Here is an 18,187-nt window from a genome sequence, read left to right as displayed (position 1 = left end):
GTGGAGGTTTCGTCATGGTGTGTGAATATGTCTCTGATGACTATAAACTTGACCTGGTGACAATACGTGGGAATTTGACGGGTGATCAGAATATCCAGCAAATGCTGGATCCAGTTGTTGTCCTCATTTTTATTACCATCTCTTGCTATAAGACCTGTATTTACGGATGACAACTACAGGCCAGACTGTTCTCATGACAGCTTTCATTAAGACTAATGCAGTGACTCACCTTCCGTGGCCCGCCACGAGACCTGAACCCCTGGAGCACATTTGGGACTTCATCGAGCGACGGATACAAGCACGTGTAATACCTGTTCAAAATCTGCGTGAGTTGGAAGCAGCTTTGTACCAAGAATGGCCACAGTTTCCTCTGCACCGATGATACGATGACTAACAGGGGATATGCACGCAGGGCACATTTATCCAAGCATTTGGATTGTACACTGCATATTATCCCAGGTTACATATCGACGTTTTGTCTCATCACACACACGCTAGGTTGACTGATCATCTCCATCTAGTTCCATACTTGTAACATGTATCATTTTGAGCCACAACAGTTGAAGGCATTGGTAAACACGTTACATGTTTTCACAGTGAAGTTGGTAAACATCACATACAAACATACATAGTATCAGGTCAGTGAAGTTGGTAAACATACATGGCGTGATGTTAAACACACAAAGAATCACAGTTGGTAAACATCACATACACACATAGTATCAGGTCAGTGAAGTTGGTAAACATACATACAAAACACACATAGTATCAGGTCAGTGAAGTTGGTAAACATACATACAAAACACACATGAAGTATCAGGTATCAGTGAAGTTGGTAAACATCACATACAAACACGCATAGTATCAGATCAGTGAAGTTGGTAAACATACATACAAACACACATAGTATCAGGTCAGTGAAGTTGGTAAACATACATACAAACACACATAGTATCAGGTCAGTGAAGTTGGTAAACATCACATACAAACACGCATAGTATCAGATCAGTGAAGTTGGTAAACATCACATACAAACACACATAGTATCAGGTCAGTGAAGTTGGTAAACATACATACAAAAACACACATAGTATCAGGTCAGTGAAGTTGGTAAACATCACATACAAACACGCATAGTATCAGATCAGTAAAGTTGGTAAACATCACATACAAAAACACATAATATCAGGTCAGTGAAGTTGGTAAACATACATACAAACACACATAGTATCAGGTCAGTGAAGTTGGTAAACATCACATACAAACACGCATAGTATCAGATCAGTGAAGTTGGTAAACATCACATACAAACACACATAGTATCAGGTCAGTGAAGTTGGTAAACATACATACAAACACACATAGTATCAGATCAGTGAAGTTGGTAAACATCACATACAAACACACATAGTATCAGGTCAGTGAAGTTGGTAAACATACATACAAACACGCATAGTATCAGGTCAGTGAAGTTGGTAAACATCACATACAAACACACATAGTATCAGGTCAGTGAAGTTGGTAAACATCACATACAAACACACATAGTATCAGGTCAGTGAAGTTGGTAAACATACATACAAACACACATAGTATCAGGTCAGTGAAGTTGGTAAACATCACATACAAACACACATAGTATCAGGTCAGTGAAGTTGGTAAACATACATACAAACACACATAGTATCAGGTCAGTGAAGTTGGTAAACATCACATACAAACACACATAGTATCAGGTCAGTGAAGTTGGTAAACAACATACATAAACACACATAGTATCAGGTCAGTGAAGTTGGTAAACATACATACAAACACACATAGTATCAGGTCAGTGAAGTTGGTAAACATCACATACAAACACACATAGTATCAGATCAGTGAAGTTGGTAAACATCACATACAAACACACATAATACGCATAGTATCAGTGAAGTTGGTAAACATACATACAAACACACATAGTATCAGGTCAGTGAAGTTGGTAAACATCACATACAAACACACATAGTATCAGATCAGTGAAGTTGGTAAACATCACATACAAACACACATAGTATCAGGTCAGTGAAGTTGGTAAACATACATACAAACACACATAGTATCAGATCAGTGAAGTTGGTAAACATACATACAAACACACATAGTATCAGGTCAGTGAAGTTGGTAAACATCACATACAAACACACATAGTATCAGGATCAGTGAAGTTGGTAAACATACATACAAACACACATAGTATCAGGTCAGTGAAGTTGGTAAACATACATACAAACACGCATAGTATCAGGTCAGTGAAGTTGGTAAACATCACATACAAACACACATAGTATCAGGTCAGTGAAGTTGGTAAACATACATACAAACACACATAGTATCAGGTCAGTGAAGTTGGTAAACATCACATACAAACACACATAGTATCAGGTCAGTGAAGTTGGTAAACATACATACAAACACACATAGTATCAGGTCAGTGAAGTTGGTAAACATACATACAACACACACGCATAGTAAACATCACATATCAGGTCAGTGAAGTTGGTAAACATCACATACAAACACACATAGTATCAGGTCAGTGAAGTTGGTAAACATCACATACAAACACGCATAGTATCAGGTCAGTGAAGTTGGTAAACATCACATACAAACACACATAGTATCAGATCAGTGAAGTTGGTAAACATCACATACAAACACACATAGTATCAGGTCAGTGAAGTTGTAAAAACATCACATACAAACACACGCATAGTATCAGGTCAGTGAAGTTGGTAAACATATACAAACACACATAGTATCAGGTCAGTGAAGTTGGTAAACATCACATACAAACACGCATAGTATCAGATCAGTGAAGTTGGTAAACATACATACAAACACACATAGTATCAGGTCAGTGAAGTTGGTAAACATCACATACAAACACACATAGTATCAGGTCAGTGAAGTTGGTAAACATACATACAAACACGCATAGTATCAGGTCAGTGAAGTTGGTAAACATCACATACAAACACACATAGTATCAGGTCAGTGAAGTTGGTAAACATACATACAAACACACATAGTATCAGGTCAGTGAAGTTGGTAAACATCACATACAAACACACATAGTATCAGGTCAGTGAAGTTGGTAAACATCACATACAAACACACATAGTATCAGGTCAGTGAAGTTGGTAAACATCACATACAAACACACATAGTATCAGGTCAGTGAAGTTGGTAAACATCACATACAAACACGCATAGTATCAGGTCAGTGAAGTTGGTAAACATACATACAAACACACATAATATCAGGTCAGTGAAGTTGGTAAACATCACATACAAACACACATAGTATCAGGTCAGTGAAGTTGGTAAACATCACATACAAACACGCATAGTATCAGGTCAGTGAAGTTGGTAAACATCACATACAAACACGCATGAATATCAGTATCAGGTCAGTGAAGTTGGTAAACATACATACAAACACACATAGTATCAGGTCAGTGAAGTTGGTAAACATCACATACAAACACACATAGTATCAGGTCAGTGAAGTTGGTAAACATACATACAAACACACATAGTATCAGGTCAGTGAAGTTGGTAAACATACATACAAACACACATAGTATCAGGTCAGTGAAGTTGGTAAACATCACATACAAACACGCATAGTATCAGGTCAGTGAAGTTGGTAAACATCACATACAAACACACATAGTATCAGGTCAGTGAAGTTGGTAAACATCACATACAAACACACATAGTATCAGGTCAGTGAAGTTGGTAAACATACATACAAACACACATAGTATCAGGTCAGTGAAGTTGGTAAACATCACATACAAACACGCATAGTATCAGGTCAGTGAAGTTGGTAAACATCACATACAAACACACATAGTATCAGGTCAGTGAAGTTGGTAAACATCACATACAAACACACATAGTATCAGGTCAGTGAAGTTGGTAAAACATCACATACAAAGTATCACATAGTTGGTAAACATCACATACAAACACGCATCATCAGTGTGAAGTTGGTAAACATCACATACAAACACGCATAGTATCAGGTCAGTGAAGTTGGTAAACATCACATACAAACACACATAGTATCAGGTCAGTGAAGTTGGTAAACATCACATACAAACACGCATAGTATCAGGTCAGTGAAGTTGGTAAACATCACATACAAACACGCATAGTATCAGGTCAGTGAAGTTGGTAAACATCACATACACAAACACACATAGTATCAGGTCAGTGAAGTTGGTAAACATCACATACAAACACACATAGTATCAGGTCAGTGAAGTTGGTAAACATACAAACGTACACACCTCGCTGTAATGATGAAGAAACAGTGACATTTCCTGGACATATGGGCGTGATAACCCACACAGCAAGGAGCATCTTTGACTCCGGCTATAAATGTCATAGTATTTATAACATTAATAAAGTGTAGTGAGTGAGTTTAGTTTTACGCCGCTTTTTGCAATATTCCAGCAATATCACGGCGGGGGACACCAGAAATGGGCTTCACACAAGGGGAAATCGAACTTTGGTCTTCGACGAGGCTACCCCACCGCCCTCTAATAACATGATGGTGACATGTACTGGTGTTGATAAGGGTAAACAATGGAGACAAGCAACATATAGAAGAAGAAATTAGTGTGTTATATAAATAATGGTAATTAAGTGATGGAGATACAAAACGTGTATTGGCTGCATAGTAATTAGCATGTGAGATTACAAGTATAATCGGACAATGGCAGCCCCGAATCACTTACTGTGACAACTGTAAACCTAGCAACATTTGCAAAGAGATCCACAGTCAGAAATGTGAACCTTTGATATCAACGCTGTATCATTAGATACTTCAAACCGATCAGATGTATCGAACTTTCATAGGCGTAGGAACAGTTTAAAAGTTGGGGGCAAGATTTCGAAATTGATAACGGGGGTGGGGGTGGGGTGGAGAGAGGAGATATATGAAAAGGACAGACGAGTTCACTTGCTTTGCAATTTCTCCGCAAAGAGTGTCCCAGCCCTTGTCTGCAGCTTTAGAATACTTCACAAGAAGGTCTTTATAATAACTTATTCTCTTTATATTTGGTCTTAAATATCTGAAAAATAAGAAATTGAGTCACTGTCATTTTTCTTTATGATAATCATATTTTGGGTGCTGACAAATAGAACAATAGGGTACTGAAAAACAATAGTTTTATACTATAAATATATTATAATTACATTCAATAACAAGGCAGAAGTGAGCACAGCTCACATACCCCCGCTTATAGTCTGATCACCTTCAATACCATTATTGAATACCAAAATAATATTTTAGGAAAACTTTCAATTTTGGCATCATGCAATTGAAAGCCAAAACCCACAATGGCACCATAAGGGTAAGTTCCATGCCAAATTTGAAGTTTGTAAGTGGTATAGTTTTTGAGTTATGCTCAGAGAAACCATTCCGGACGCACGGACACACGGGCGGACGGGCTGAGCGCTATATACCAGCGACTACGTCGTAGCTGGGGTATAATAATGCAGCCATTCTTATTTCATACATGAATTCGGCTTTCAGATAAAACCAGCTCTCTCACTGCCAATATATGAGTTTGAAATCGTGTCTTATTGTTATTGTTTAGATTTTCAATAAATAAATCAAACAGCACCTATTATACTTAAACTATGGCTATTACTGTAAACTAAATGTTACTGTATAGACTACACTGTAATGTCAATGTATGTTGTCAACTTACCGCTGATTCGAATCCATGTTGGCTGTTAATAACAGCCTGACTGCCTCTACTTTCACTTTTGAGTGACATGAATTAAAAAATTTGGATTCTATCATTAGCGGAATTTTTTTTTGTGATCATGTTATTTTTTCAACGTTACCAGAGGTTTGAATTTGTGTTTAATTCTCTATTATGGTCCCTAAAAACATTTCCAGCTTGTAAAAATATGGGGGGGCATATGTTTTTTTAGGGGGCGCAGCTGACCCCCTGCCCCCCCAGTTCCTACGCCTATGACTTTAGAATAACTAAACCTCTTCATGATTATTTCCCTTTAAAAAGCGTGGTAGTTAGCCTCAGAATATGTATACAACAAGTCTATGCATATTCATAAACTTACTTTGCAATTTGCATACATTTGATCTTACAGTGTATCGTATGTATTATTAATTATAACTATTAGAAACATAAATGGTAAATTATGGATGTCAACCCGTGTGAAATGAAAACACGATGTGGAATGATGAAGGAATTACGGTGCAGGAGATGAAGAGCGTACCCTGACACGTCTTGTTCCTTACTGTACAGAAGTTGACATCAATAAATGTCCACCTAATGTGTATCACTACTGAATGCCATTCAAAGACTTGAATCGAAATATGTTTGTGTTGGAGGGGTCTAAACATATGCATGTTACCTGTGTACCAAGCCTGGGCCCTCTTCCCCAAAGCGATCGTAGAGCTAAGGTGATCGTATCTCCCATTCTTTCATGTAGACTTACGACAGTCGTAGCGCTACGATCGCTTTGAGGAACAGGGCTCAGTTTTTTAAAATGTTTTGTTTCCTGTGCCCCTGGGTCGTCCTCTAGGTGACTATGAAGTGTCCCAGTGATCGGGCATCTGCCTTCTAATGACGCTGTTTCAAAGTAACTTTGAAGATAAGAAAGAATTGTGATTAACATTTTATAGAGCGGATTCACTTGAGATGTCAGCTGCGACACGAACCGTGCAATGTCGGGGGTGCTGTTAAACGAATCGACATCGCACTCCCGTCGTGTAGTAAGTTGAATCTGGCCCAAACTGTTGACGTATATATGTTAATGACAGGGGAAAATAACAGTTGGATCCCAATAGCAGCTATTAATCAACACCCCTGTAACAGTAAGTATTGAACCTTATTTTATGCATGTCCGTGGATGGGAAAATAGTCATTTCTAACCATGTAAGCTTCACAGTCTCCTCATGCTCTGTATCACAACCTATCCCAAAGTATCATTTGTATACACTTTATGTAGCAACGTGCTCTATATCACAACCTATCCCAATGTATCATTTGTATACACTTTATGTAGCAACGTGCGCTATATCACAACCTATCCCAAAGTATCATTTGTATACACTTTATGTAGCAACGTGCTCTATATCACAACCTATCCCAATGTATCATTTGTATACACTTTATGTAGCAACGTGCTCTATATCACAACCTATCCCAATGTATCATGTGTATACACTTTATGTAGCAACGTGCTCTATATCACAACCTATCCCAATGTATCATTTGTATACACTTTATGTAGCAACGTGCTCTATATCACAACCTATCCCAATGTATCATTTGTATACACTTTATGTACCAACATGCTCTATATCACAACCTATCCCAATGTATCATGTGTATACACTTGATGTAGCAACGTGCTCCGTATAACAACCTATCCCAATGTATCATGTGTATACACTTTATGTAGCAACGTGCTCTGTATCACAACCTATCCCAATGTATCATGTGTATACACTTTATGTACAAACGTGCTCTATATCACAACCTATCCCAATGTATCATGTGTATACACTTTATGTAGCAACGTGCTCTATATCACAACCTATCCCAATGTATCATTTGTATACACTTTATGTACCAACGTGCTCTGTATCACAACCCATCCCAATGTATCATTTCTATACACTTTATGTAGCAACGTGCTCTGTATCACAACCTATCCCAATGTATCATGTGTATACACTTTATGTACCAACGTGATCTATATCACAACCTATCCCAATGTATCATGTGTATACACTTTATGTAGCAACGTGCTCTGTATCACAACCCATCCCAATGTATCATTTGTATACACTTTATGTAGCAACGTGCTCTGTATCACAACCTATCCCAATGTATCATGTGTATACACTTTATGTACCAACGTGCTCTGTATCACAACCTATCCCAATGTATCATTTGTATACACTTTATGTAGCAACGTGCTCTAAATCACAACCTATCCCAATGTATCATGTGTATACACTTTATGTAGCAACGTGCTCTGTATCACAACCTATGCAAATGTATTATGTGTATACACTTTATGTAGCAACGTGCTCTGTATCACAACCTATCCCAATGTATTATGTGTATACACTTTATGTACCAACGTGCTCTGTATCACAACCTATCCCAATGTATCATTTGTATACACTTTATGTAGCAACGTGCTCTGTATCACAACCTATCCCAATGTATCATTGTGTATACACTTTATGTAGCAACGTGCTCTGTATCACAACCTATCCCAATGTATCATGTGTATACACTTTATGTAGCAACGTGCTAGTATCACAACAACGTGCTCTGTATCACAACCTATCCCAATGTATCATGTGTATACACTTTATGTAGCAACGTGCTCTGTATCACAACCTATCCCAATGTATCATGTGTATACACTTTATGTAGCAACGTGCTCTGTATCACAACCTATCCCAATGTATCATGTGTATACACTTTATGTACCAACGTGCTCTGTATCACAACCTATCCCAATGTATCATGTGTATACACTTTATGTAGCAACGTGCTCTGTATCACAACCTATCCCAATGTATCATGTGTATACACTTTATGTACCAACGTGCTCTGTATCACAACCTATCCCAATGTATCATGTGTATACACTTTATGTAGCAACGTGCTCTGTATCACAACCTATCCCAATGTATCATGTGTATACACTTTATGTAGCAACGTGCTCTGTATCACAACCTATCCCAATGTATCATGTGTATACACTTTATGTAGCAACGTGCTCTGTATCACAACCTATCCCAATGTATCATGTGTATACACTTTATGTAGCAACGTGCTCTGTATCACAACCTATCCCAATGTATCATGTGTATACACTTTATGTAGCAACGTGCTCTTTATCACAACCTATCCCAATGTATCATGTGTATACACTTTATGTACCAACGTGCTCTATATCACAACCTATCCCAATGTATCATGTGTATACACTTTATGTAGCAACGTGCTCTGTATCACAACCTATCCCAATGTATCATGTGTATACACTTTATGTAGCAACGTGCTCTGTATCACAACCTATCCCAATGTATCATGTGTATACACTTTATGTACCAACGTGCTCTGTATCACAACCTATCCCAATGTATCATGTGTATACACTTTATGTAGCAACGTGCTCTATATCACAACCTATCCCAATGTATCATGTGTATACACTTTATGTAGCAACGTGCTCTGTATCACAACCTATCCCAATGTATCATGTGTATACACTTTATGTACCAACGTGCTCTGTATCACAACCTATCCCAATGTATCATGTGTATACACTTTATGTAGCAACGTGCTCTGTATCACAACCTATCCCAATGTATCATGTATACACTTTATGTAGCAACGTGCTCTGTATCACAACCTATCCCAATGTATCATGTGTATACACTTTATGTAGCAACGTGCTCTGTATCACAACCTATCCCAATGTATCATGTGTATACACTTTATGTAGCAACGTGCTCTGTATCACAACCTATCCCAATGTATCATGTGTATACACTTTATGTACCAACGTGCTCTGTATCACAACCTATCCCAATGTATCATGTGTACACTTTTTATGTAGCAACGTGCTCTGTATCACAACCTATCCCAATGTATCATGTGTATACACTTTATGTACCAACGTGCTCTGTATCACAACCTATCCCAATGTATCATGTGTATACACTTTATGTACCAACGTGCTCTGTATCACAACCTATCCCAATGTATCATGTGTATACACTTTATGTAGCAACGTGCTCTGTATCACAACCTATCCCAATGTATCATGTGTATACACTTTATGTACCAACGTGCTCTGTATCACAACCTATCCCAATGTATCATGTGTATACACTTTATGTAGCAACGTGCTCTGTATCACAACCTATCCCAATGTATCATGTGTATACACTTTATGTAGCAACGTGCTCTGTATCACAACCTATCCCAATGTATCATGTGTATACACTTTATGTACCAACGTGCTCTGTATCACAACCTATCCCAATGTATCATGTGTATACACTTTATGTAGCAACGTGCTCTGTATCACAACCTATCCCAATGTATCATGTATACACTTTTATGTAGCAACGTGCTCTGTATCACAACCTATCCCAATGTATCATGTGTATACACTTTATGTAGCAACGTGCTCTGTATCACAACCTATCCCAATGTATCATGTGTATACACTTTATGTAGCAACGTGCTCTGTATCACAACCTATCCCAATGTATCATGTGTATACACTTTATGTACCAACGTGCTCTGTATCACAACCTATCCCAATGTATCATGTGTATACACTTTATGTAGCAACGTGCTCTGTATCACAACCTATCCCAATGTATCATGTGTATACACTTTATGTAGCAACGTGCTCTGTATCACAACCTATCCCAATGTATCATGTGTATACACTTTATGTAGCAACGTGCTCTGTATCACAACCTATCCCAATGTATCATGTGTATACACTTTATGTAGCAACGTGCTCTGTATCACAACCTATCCCAATGTATCATGTGTATACACTTTATGTACCAACGTGCTCTGTATCACAACCTATCCCAATGTATCATGTGTATACACTTTATGTACCAACGTGCTCTGTATCACAACCTATCCCAATGTATCATGTGTATACACTTTATGTAACGCAACGTGCTCTGTATATCACAACCTATCCCAATGTATCATGTGTATACACTTTATGTAGCAACGTGCTCTGTATCACAACCTATCCCAATGTATCATGTGTATACACTTTATGTAGCAACGTGCTCTGTATCACAACCTATCCCAATGTATCATGTGTATACACTTTATGTAGCAACGTGCTCTGTATCACAACCTATCCCAATGTATCATGTGTATACACTTTATGTAGCAACGTGCTCTGTATCACAACCTATCCCAATGTATCATGTGTATACACTTTATGTAGCAACGTGCTCTGTATCACAACCTATCCCAATGTATCATGTGTATACACTTTATGTACCAACGTGCTCTGTATCACAACCTATCCCAATGTATCATGTGTATACACTTTATGTAGCAACGTGCTCTGTATCACAACCTATCCCAATGTATCATGTGTATACACTTTATGTATGCAACAACGTGCTCTGTATCACAACCTATCCCAATGTATCATGTGTATACACTTTATGTAGCAACGTGCTCTGTATCACAACCTATCCCAATGTATCATGTGTATACACTTTATGTAGCAACGTGCTCTGTATCACAACCTATCCCAATGTATCATGTATACACTTTATGTAGCAACGTGCTCTGTATCACAACCTATCCCAATGTATCATGTGTATACACTTTATATACACTTCTGTATATGTATCATAACGTGCTCTGTATCACAACCTATCCCAATGTATCATCATGTGTATACACTTTATGTACCAACGTGCTCTGTATCACAACCTATCCCAATGTATCATGTGTATACACTTTATGTAGCAACGTGCTCTGTATCACAACCTATCCCAATGTATCATGTGTATACACTTTATGTAGCAACGTGCTCTGTATCACAACCTATCCCAATGTATCATGTGTATACACTTTATGTACCAACGTGCTCTGTATCACAACCTATCCCAATGTATCATGTGTATACACTTTATGTAGCAACGTGCTCTGTATCACAACCTATCCCAATGTATCATGTGTATACACTTTATGTAGCAACGTGCTCTGTATCACAACCTATCCCAATGTATCATGTGTATACACTTTATGTAGCAACGTGCTCTGTATCACAACCTATCCCAATGTATCATGTGTATACACTTTATGTAGCAACGTGCTCTGTATCACAACCTATCCCAATGTATCATGTGTATACACTTTATGTAGCAACGTGCTCTGTATCACAACCTATCCCAATGTATCATGTGTATACACTTTATGTAGCAACGTGCTCTGTATCACAACCTATCCCAATGTATCATGTGTATACACTTTATGTACCAACGTGCTCTGTATCACAACCTATCCCAATGTATCATGTGTATACACTTTATGTAGCAACGTGCTCTGTATCACAACCTATCCCAATGTATCATGTGTATACACTTTATGTACCAACGTGCTCTGTATCACAACCTATCCCAATGTATCATGTGTATACACTTTATGTACCAACGTGCTCTGTATCACAACCTATCCCAATGTATCATGTATACACTTTATGTAGCAACGTGCTCTGTATCACAACCTATCCCAATGTATCATGTGTATACACTTTATGTAGCAACGTGCTCTGTATCACAACCTATCCCAATGTATCATGTGTATACACTTTATGTAGCAACGTGCTCTGTATCACAACCTATCCCAATGTATCATGTGTATACACTTTATGTAGCAACGTGCTCTGTATCACAACCTATCCCAATGTATCATGTGTATACACTTTATGTAGCAACGTGCTCTGTATCACAACCTATCCCAATGTATCATGTGTATACACTTTATGTAGCAACGTGCTCTGTATCACAACCTATCCCAATGTATCATGTGTATACACTTTATGTAGCAACGTGCTCTGTATCACAACCTATCCCAATGTATCATGTGTATACACTTTATGTAGCAACGTGCTCTGTATCACAACCTATCCCAATGTATCATGTGTATACACTTTATGTAGCAACGTGCTCTGTATCACAACCTATCCCAATGTATCATTTGTATACACTTTATGTATGCAACGTGCTCTGTATCACAACTGTATCACAACCCATCCCAATGTATCATGTGTATACACTTTATGTACCAACGTGCTCTGTATCACAACCTATCCCAATGTATCATGCTTTATGTACCAACGTGCTCTATATCACAACCTATCCCAATGTATCATGTGTATACACTTTATGTAGCAACGTGCTCTATATATCACAACCTATCCCAATGTATCATGTGTGTATACACTTTATGTAGCAACGTGCTCTGTATCACAACCTATCCCAATGTATCATGTGTATACACTTTATGTAGCAACGTGCTCTGTATCACAACCTATCCCAATGTATCATGTGTATACACTTTATGTACCAACGTGCTCTGTATCACAACCTATCCCAATGTATCATGTGTATACACTTTGTATAACGTGCTTTGTATGTAGCCTATCCCAATGTATCATGTGTATACACTTTATGTAGCAACGTGCTCTGTATCACAACCTATCCCAATGTATCATTGTATATCACTTTATGTAGCAACGTGCTGCTCTGTATCACAACCTATCCCAATGTATCATTTGTATACACTTTATGTAGCAACGTGCTCTGTATCACAACCTATCCCAATGTATCATGTGTATACACTTTATGTAGCAACGTGCTCTGTATCACAACCTATCCCAATGTATCATTTGTATACACTTTATGTAGCAACGTGCTCTGTATCACAACCTATCCCAATGTATCATGTGTATACACTTTATGTAGCAACGTGCTCTATATCACAACCTATCCCAATGTATCATGTGTATACACTTTATGTAGCAACGTGCTCTGTATCACAACCTATCCCAATGTATCATGTGTATACACTTTATGTAGCAACGTGCTCTGTATCACAACCTATCCCAATGTATCATGTGTATACACTTTATGTACCAACGTGCTCTGTATCACAACCTATCCCAATGTATCACTGTATACACTTTATGTACCAACGTGCTCTGTTCTAACTATGTACCTTGTTTTCAAGTATTGATGTAAGTTCCGCCTCTAGTGGAGGCTGGTAGGTTGTTATCGCATGTGACTGGGTTTGCTCGGCGTTCATTCAATTGCTGGTAACTGTTTGTTTGCTATTACGTAGCAACTCCGCATCAAGCGTGAGACATGGCAACATTACAAACTACAAACTGATATGGCTTGGTTGATAAGGATTTGAACAATGCATGTTAAGAGCTGAATAGAGTTACTTCGTCGCTGATTCATGTCTATCTCAGAAGTCAATAGATTGCGTACTTAATCTACTATCAACACATTGATCGGCCACCCCTGATTAACTGAGAGTTAATTAGTGAGACCACTGATAGTCTGAAATAAACCATCGAGTTGTTTTACTACACCAATTAAATGAAGGCGAAGATGCATGCACACACACACAAACACACAAACACACACACATACATACACACATAAACACACACACACACAAAAATGACATGTATGTTACATACATACAAGTAAGTATGCAAAATACATAATGCACTACTTTAATTACTAACTGCGTTAGAATTATTTTTCATTTTTTCAGTTAAAGTATAATTGCACCTTTTGAAATACTGTCTTCAATCATTCGGAGCGATTGGCCATCACCGCTACAGGTTGATCAATACTGAATCTTGCCATTTCATTAAGCGGCTTGTTTTCAAATCTGCTTACGAGACTGTTTTAAAACTTCGTTGTGTGGATTATTTGGCCGAGTCAAAGCGGAACTAGGTGTAAACTGAACAGCAAGCTGGTGGCCTATTCATAAAGGTTAGTGTGACTGTATTTAGTTGACATTAGGGAAAGGGATTACATCCACCACAGGTATCCCGCCCGCTGGGCAGACAGGCAATGATTGCACTGCGTGTATCTGACATGTCATGGCGAAAATTCATGTGTTGGGTTTACTCACACTCCGGCGCAGCGATGACTTAACATAACATCACTGCCACAGGCTAATTTGCATATCACGTGAGTGGACTTTTCTCTTGTTTGTAATCAAACGCGCATATTCATGATAAGAAGAGACTGGACTCACGAAAGCTTTTCGGCGCTCTCTTCATAATGTTTTACATTGTTACATATATATTCTTCAACAACTGCGACAGTTAGGTCTATGACAGTACATATTTAGATATCAAACTGGCTGCATCGTTTGCTCTCCATCAGCTTCGATGACAGCACGTGGAGCCGTACAACCTATGTAAAGAAAGGATCGCTACGCAAATCGAAATAGTGTTACATGTTTTTGGATATTTTCTCAGTGAAACTAAACCATTCTATTAAAGATGTTTAGTTAGATGTGTAGGCTCGTCAAAAATAAAAGAATAAAAGAAATTTGTACATTATATTGAATTGACATTGCAAGATGTGACGAATCGTCACAATTTTCTGGCCTGTGGCAGAGGTACTATGCTGGCTGGCCGCATGGAACTCTGGGTAGGAGAGTGGGGTTTACTGTACTTGTCATGAAGGTTAACACACAGAGTGTAGTTTTACGCCGCTTTTAGCAATATTTCAGCAATATCACGGTGTGGGACACCAGAAATGTACCCATGTGGGAAATCGAACCCGGGTATTCGGCGTGACGAGCTAACGCTTTAACCACTAGGCTACCCCACCGCCCGTAGTAGTAGTAGTAGTAGTAGTAGTAGTAGTAGTAGTAGTAGTAGTAGTAGTAGTAGTAGTAGTACAGGTATTATTAAACTCACACGGTAAATCATGTCAGATCCCATCACAGCTATTCTGATACTTTGGGTCATGCAGCAGACTGCACATCATCTGTAAACATCTTGGTGGGATTGGACGAGGCAGTGCGTCCAGGCAGAAGTCCCATTCGCTGTCTTGGTTGCGTGTAAAGTGGGCAGAGTTTATGATGAGCATAACCAGCCTGACTGTGCCTGGATCAACTGAACTTTTATTGCACTTAGTTATCTTCATCTGTAAACGATGACAGATATATATGTTATTTAGGTTTCACCTCATACAAATAAAATATATACAAATCACAAGATAAAATATATATGATGAGCTATCCCTTATGGGGTTATGAGAGTCTATACACTGATAACAATGATGCCAAGTCTATATGACAGACAGTGATTGGTTAGTATGATCGACACGATTCTCAGTGATCAATTTTATCAGTCATGGAACAGTTCAGTTACTAATAGATCAAAAAACTTTTACTATAAATATTACAAGAAATTACCTAAATTTGAAAATTACCATTATCTACCAAAATCTATCCATTACTTAAATTCAGAACTACAAATCATAAACTACCAATTGAAAAAGGTCGCTGGACAAATACAGGAAAAGAAAATAGAACTTGCAATCTTTGTAATTCATCAGTCATAGCAGACGAATTTCATACATTTTTTGCTGTACATCACTAGAAAGTCGAGGAAAAAATCTCATACCAATTAAATATACCAAAAATGACAACCTCCACTCTTTCAAATTATTACTCTTTTCTTCCAGTAAAAGAAAAGAACTGAAATCTCTTGCAAAATGTATCAATATTATAGAGTGTCATAGCCTTTCTCTATCATGTTTGTTGTATCAGTTATATGTACTGCCATCTTGATCACCATAGTATATCATTATACCTTGTAATTCACTCTTATACCATCTTGGGGGTCCTATGGAGAATAACAGAATCCGAATGAGAAGATATTAGTGGTCTGATGATGGTTGATCTCGGTGGGGAGTTTAACCCCCTGAACCCATCGAACAATACCCCACTGGGGCTAACCCTCCGAAGCCGGTTCATTACTGGGCCATATATACCGACAAGGAGAAACCCATCTTTCACCTCCGCAGCTCAATAAGATTCATTCCGGTTTTCAAACCCATCAATCTGAAGACAGGACTTGACCCGAAGGGAGGCACGGACAACATCCGCAAAGAAACAAAATGGCCAGACATTTCACAATAAGTAAATTATTGAAGCATCATTGGGACAATGTGGGTGTATGCTAGTCTGACTGTATAATATTTGCGACCAGCTCGGGCGTCTGAAATTGTAATGGCATCTTTGCATGATCCCTCAGTTCTAACCGCAGCAAACCCGAAATTGCAAATTAGACGTTCGCACTACCGTTCCTAAATACCTTGTTGCAGCTGTCATGTATGACCCACAAATGTGCTTACAAAATGGAAATTCAAGATTTTCAAAGAAAAATGGTCCTGAAATGGTATTACCTTCACTAATAACATATTGCCAAATGTCGTTGACTGTAGTTATACAGAAACTTCAATAACTATACTGACTTTTGGCCAGGTCAATTCGGCAACAAGTTACACATTAACATCAACAATAACATTGACATATTGTCAAATGTCGCTGGCTGTGGCGATACAGAAACTTCAATAAACTATACTGACATTTTACCCAGTCTCTCTAACTTCAGTGATAATACAGGCTTCAATAACTGAGTTGACATATTGGTAGATCAGGTTGACTGTGGTTAAACATTGACTAAGTCTTCAATAATTACATTGGCTTCCATAACTATATTTCCCAGTGTCGCTGGTTGTGGTTGTACATTAACTTTATAACTTCGTGTCTTTACTGACTTTCTGCAGCAAATCATGTAACAAATCGTCAACCATCAAGCGACATTACCACGTGACTTATCGTTGTGGTGGACAATAAGTAAGGCATTATTTCAGTGTTAATATTCCAAACATTTTATTTCCATGATTAGTTTGAATTGATATGTCATATTTTTAATAAGGACCTTGTGATTTATGAGTAATGTTGTCTTTAAATAGTGATAAATGTACAAAAAAAACAACTGTGTTAGTTTGAAGTCATATTAACGTGAACTACTCATTCTGTTCTAATGGCCATAAAACCAGTTACTGTAGCACGTATTCTTGCAGAACGACAGCAGTGTTCGATTGAATAGTAAATATGTTATGCCGGTATTATAGTGTGGTCAAATGATTAAATCAATGGTTTGTAACAAGCTGGGAGCGCTACTTAGACGGTGGAAGTCGTCTCAGCTACCTCGCACAACAACTGGATGCTGTGGATCATCAGGTTAGTACATTCCCTGTAGCTACCAGTTGAGAATTGCATGCTAGTAATATCTAATATGAAATGACATAGGATTATGAATTATTAAACACACTGGTGATGATGGAATACAGTGTATGCATCCTTCCAGCTGTAATGGAAATAATTAAGTTCCGTTATTTCATCATCACAACGTCATGGCTGCATATATTTCACCACTATGGTAGAACTGGTATACGCCGATGTGCATTTGATGCATTCCTTGGGTCAGGTGTCTAGTAACTTCAGTTAGTTGGTTCAGT

The 18,187-nt window shown here is 38.1% G+C and overlaps 1 protein-coding gene across 6 annotated transcripts in view; it reads left to right on the top strand.

Annotated features, from left to right (window-relative positions):
* The first annotated feature begins 6,778 nt into the window (after positions 1 to 6,778).
* LOC124278517 overlaps positions 6,779 to 18,187 on the top strand; it is a 64,676-nt gene continuing 53,267 nt past the window's right edge. For 2 of the 6 annotated variants that reach the window (XM_046714225.1, XM_046714224.1), the window contains exon 1: positions 6,779 to 6,904. The gene's annotated coding sequence lies outside the window, so the exon portion shown is untranslated. Of the gene's footprint in view, positions 6,905 to 14,564; positions 14,630 to 17,854; positions 17,910 to 18,187 lie in introns of those variants that run through there. The other 4 variants (XM_046714226.1, XM_046714223.1, XM_046714222.1 and 1 more) reach the window with 4 other exon arrangements.

This window comes from Haliotis rubra, unplaced genomic scaffold, assembly GCF_003918875.1.
Source record: "Haliotis rubra isolate DU_JTF1 unplaced genomic scaffold, ASM391887v1 Scf239, whole genome shotgun sequence".
Lineage (NCBI taxonomy): Eukaryota > Metazoa > Mollusca > Gastropoda > Lepetellida > Haliotidae > Haliotis > Haliotis rubra.
This window is presented reverse-complemented; position numbering and strand designations above follow the sequence as displayed.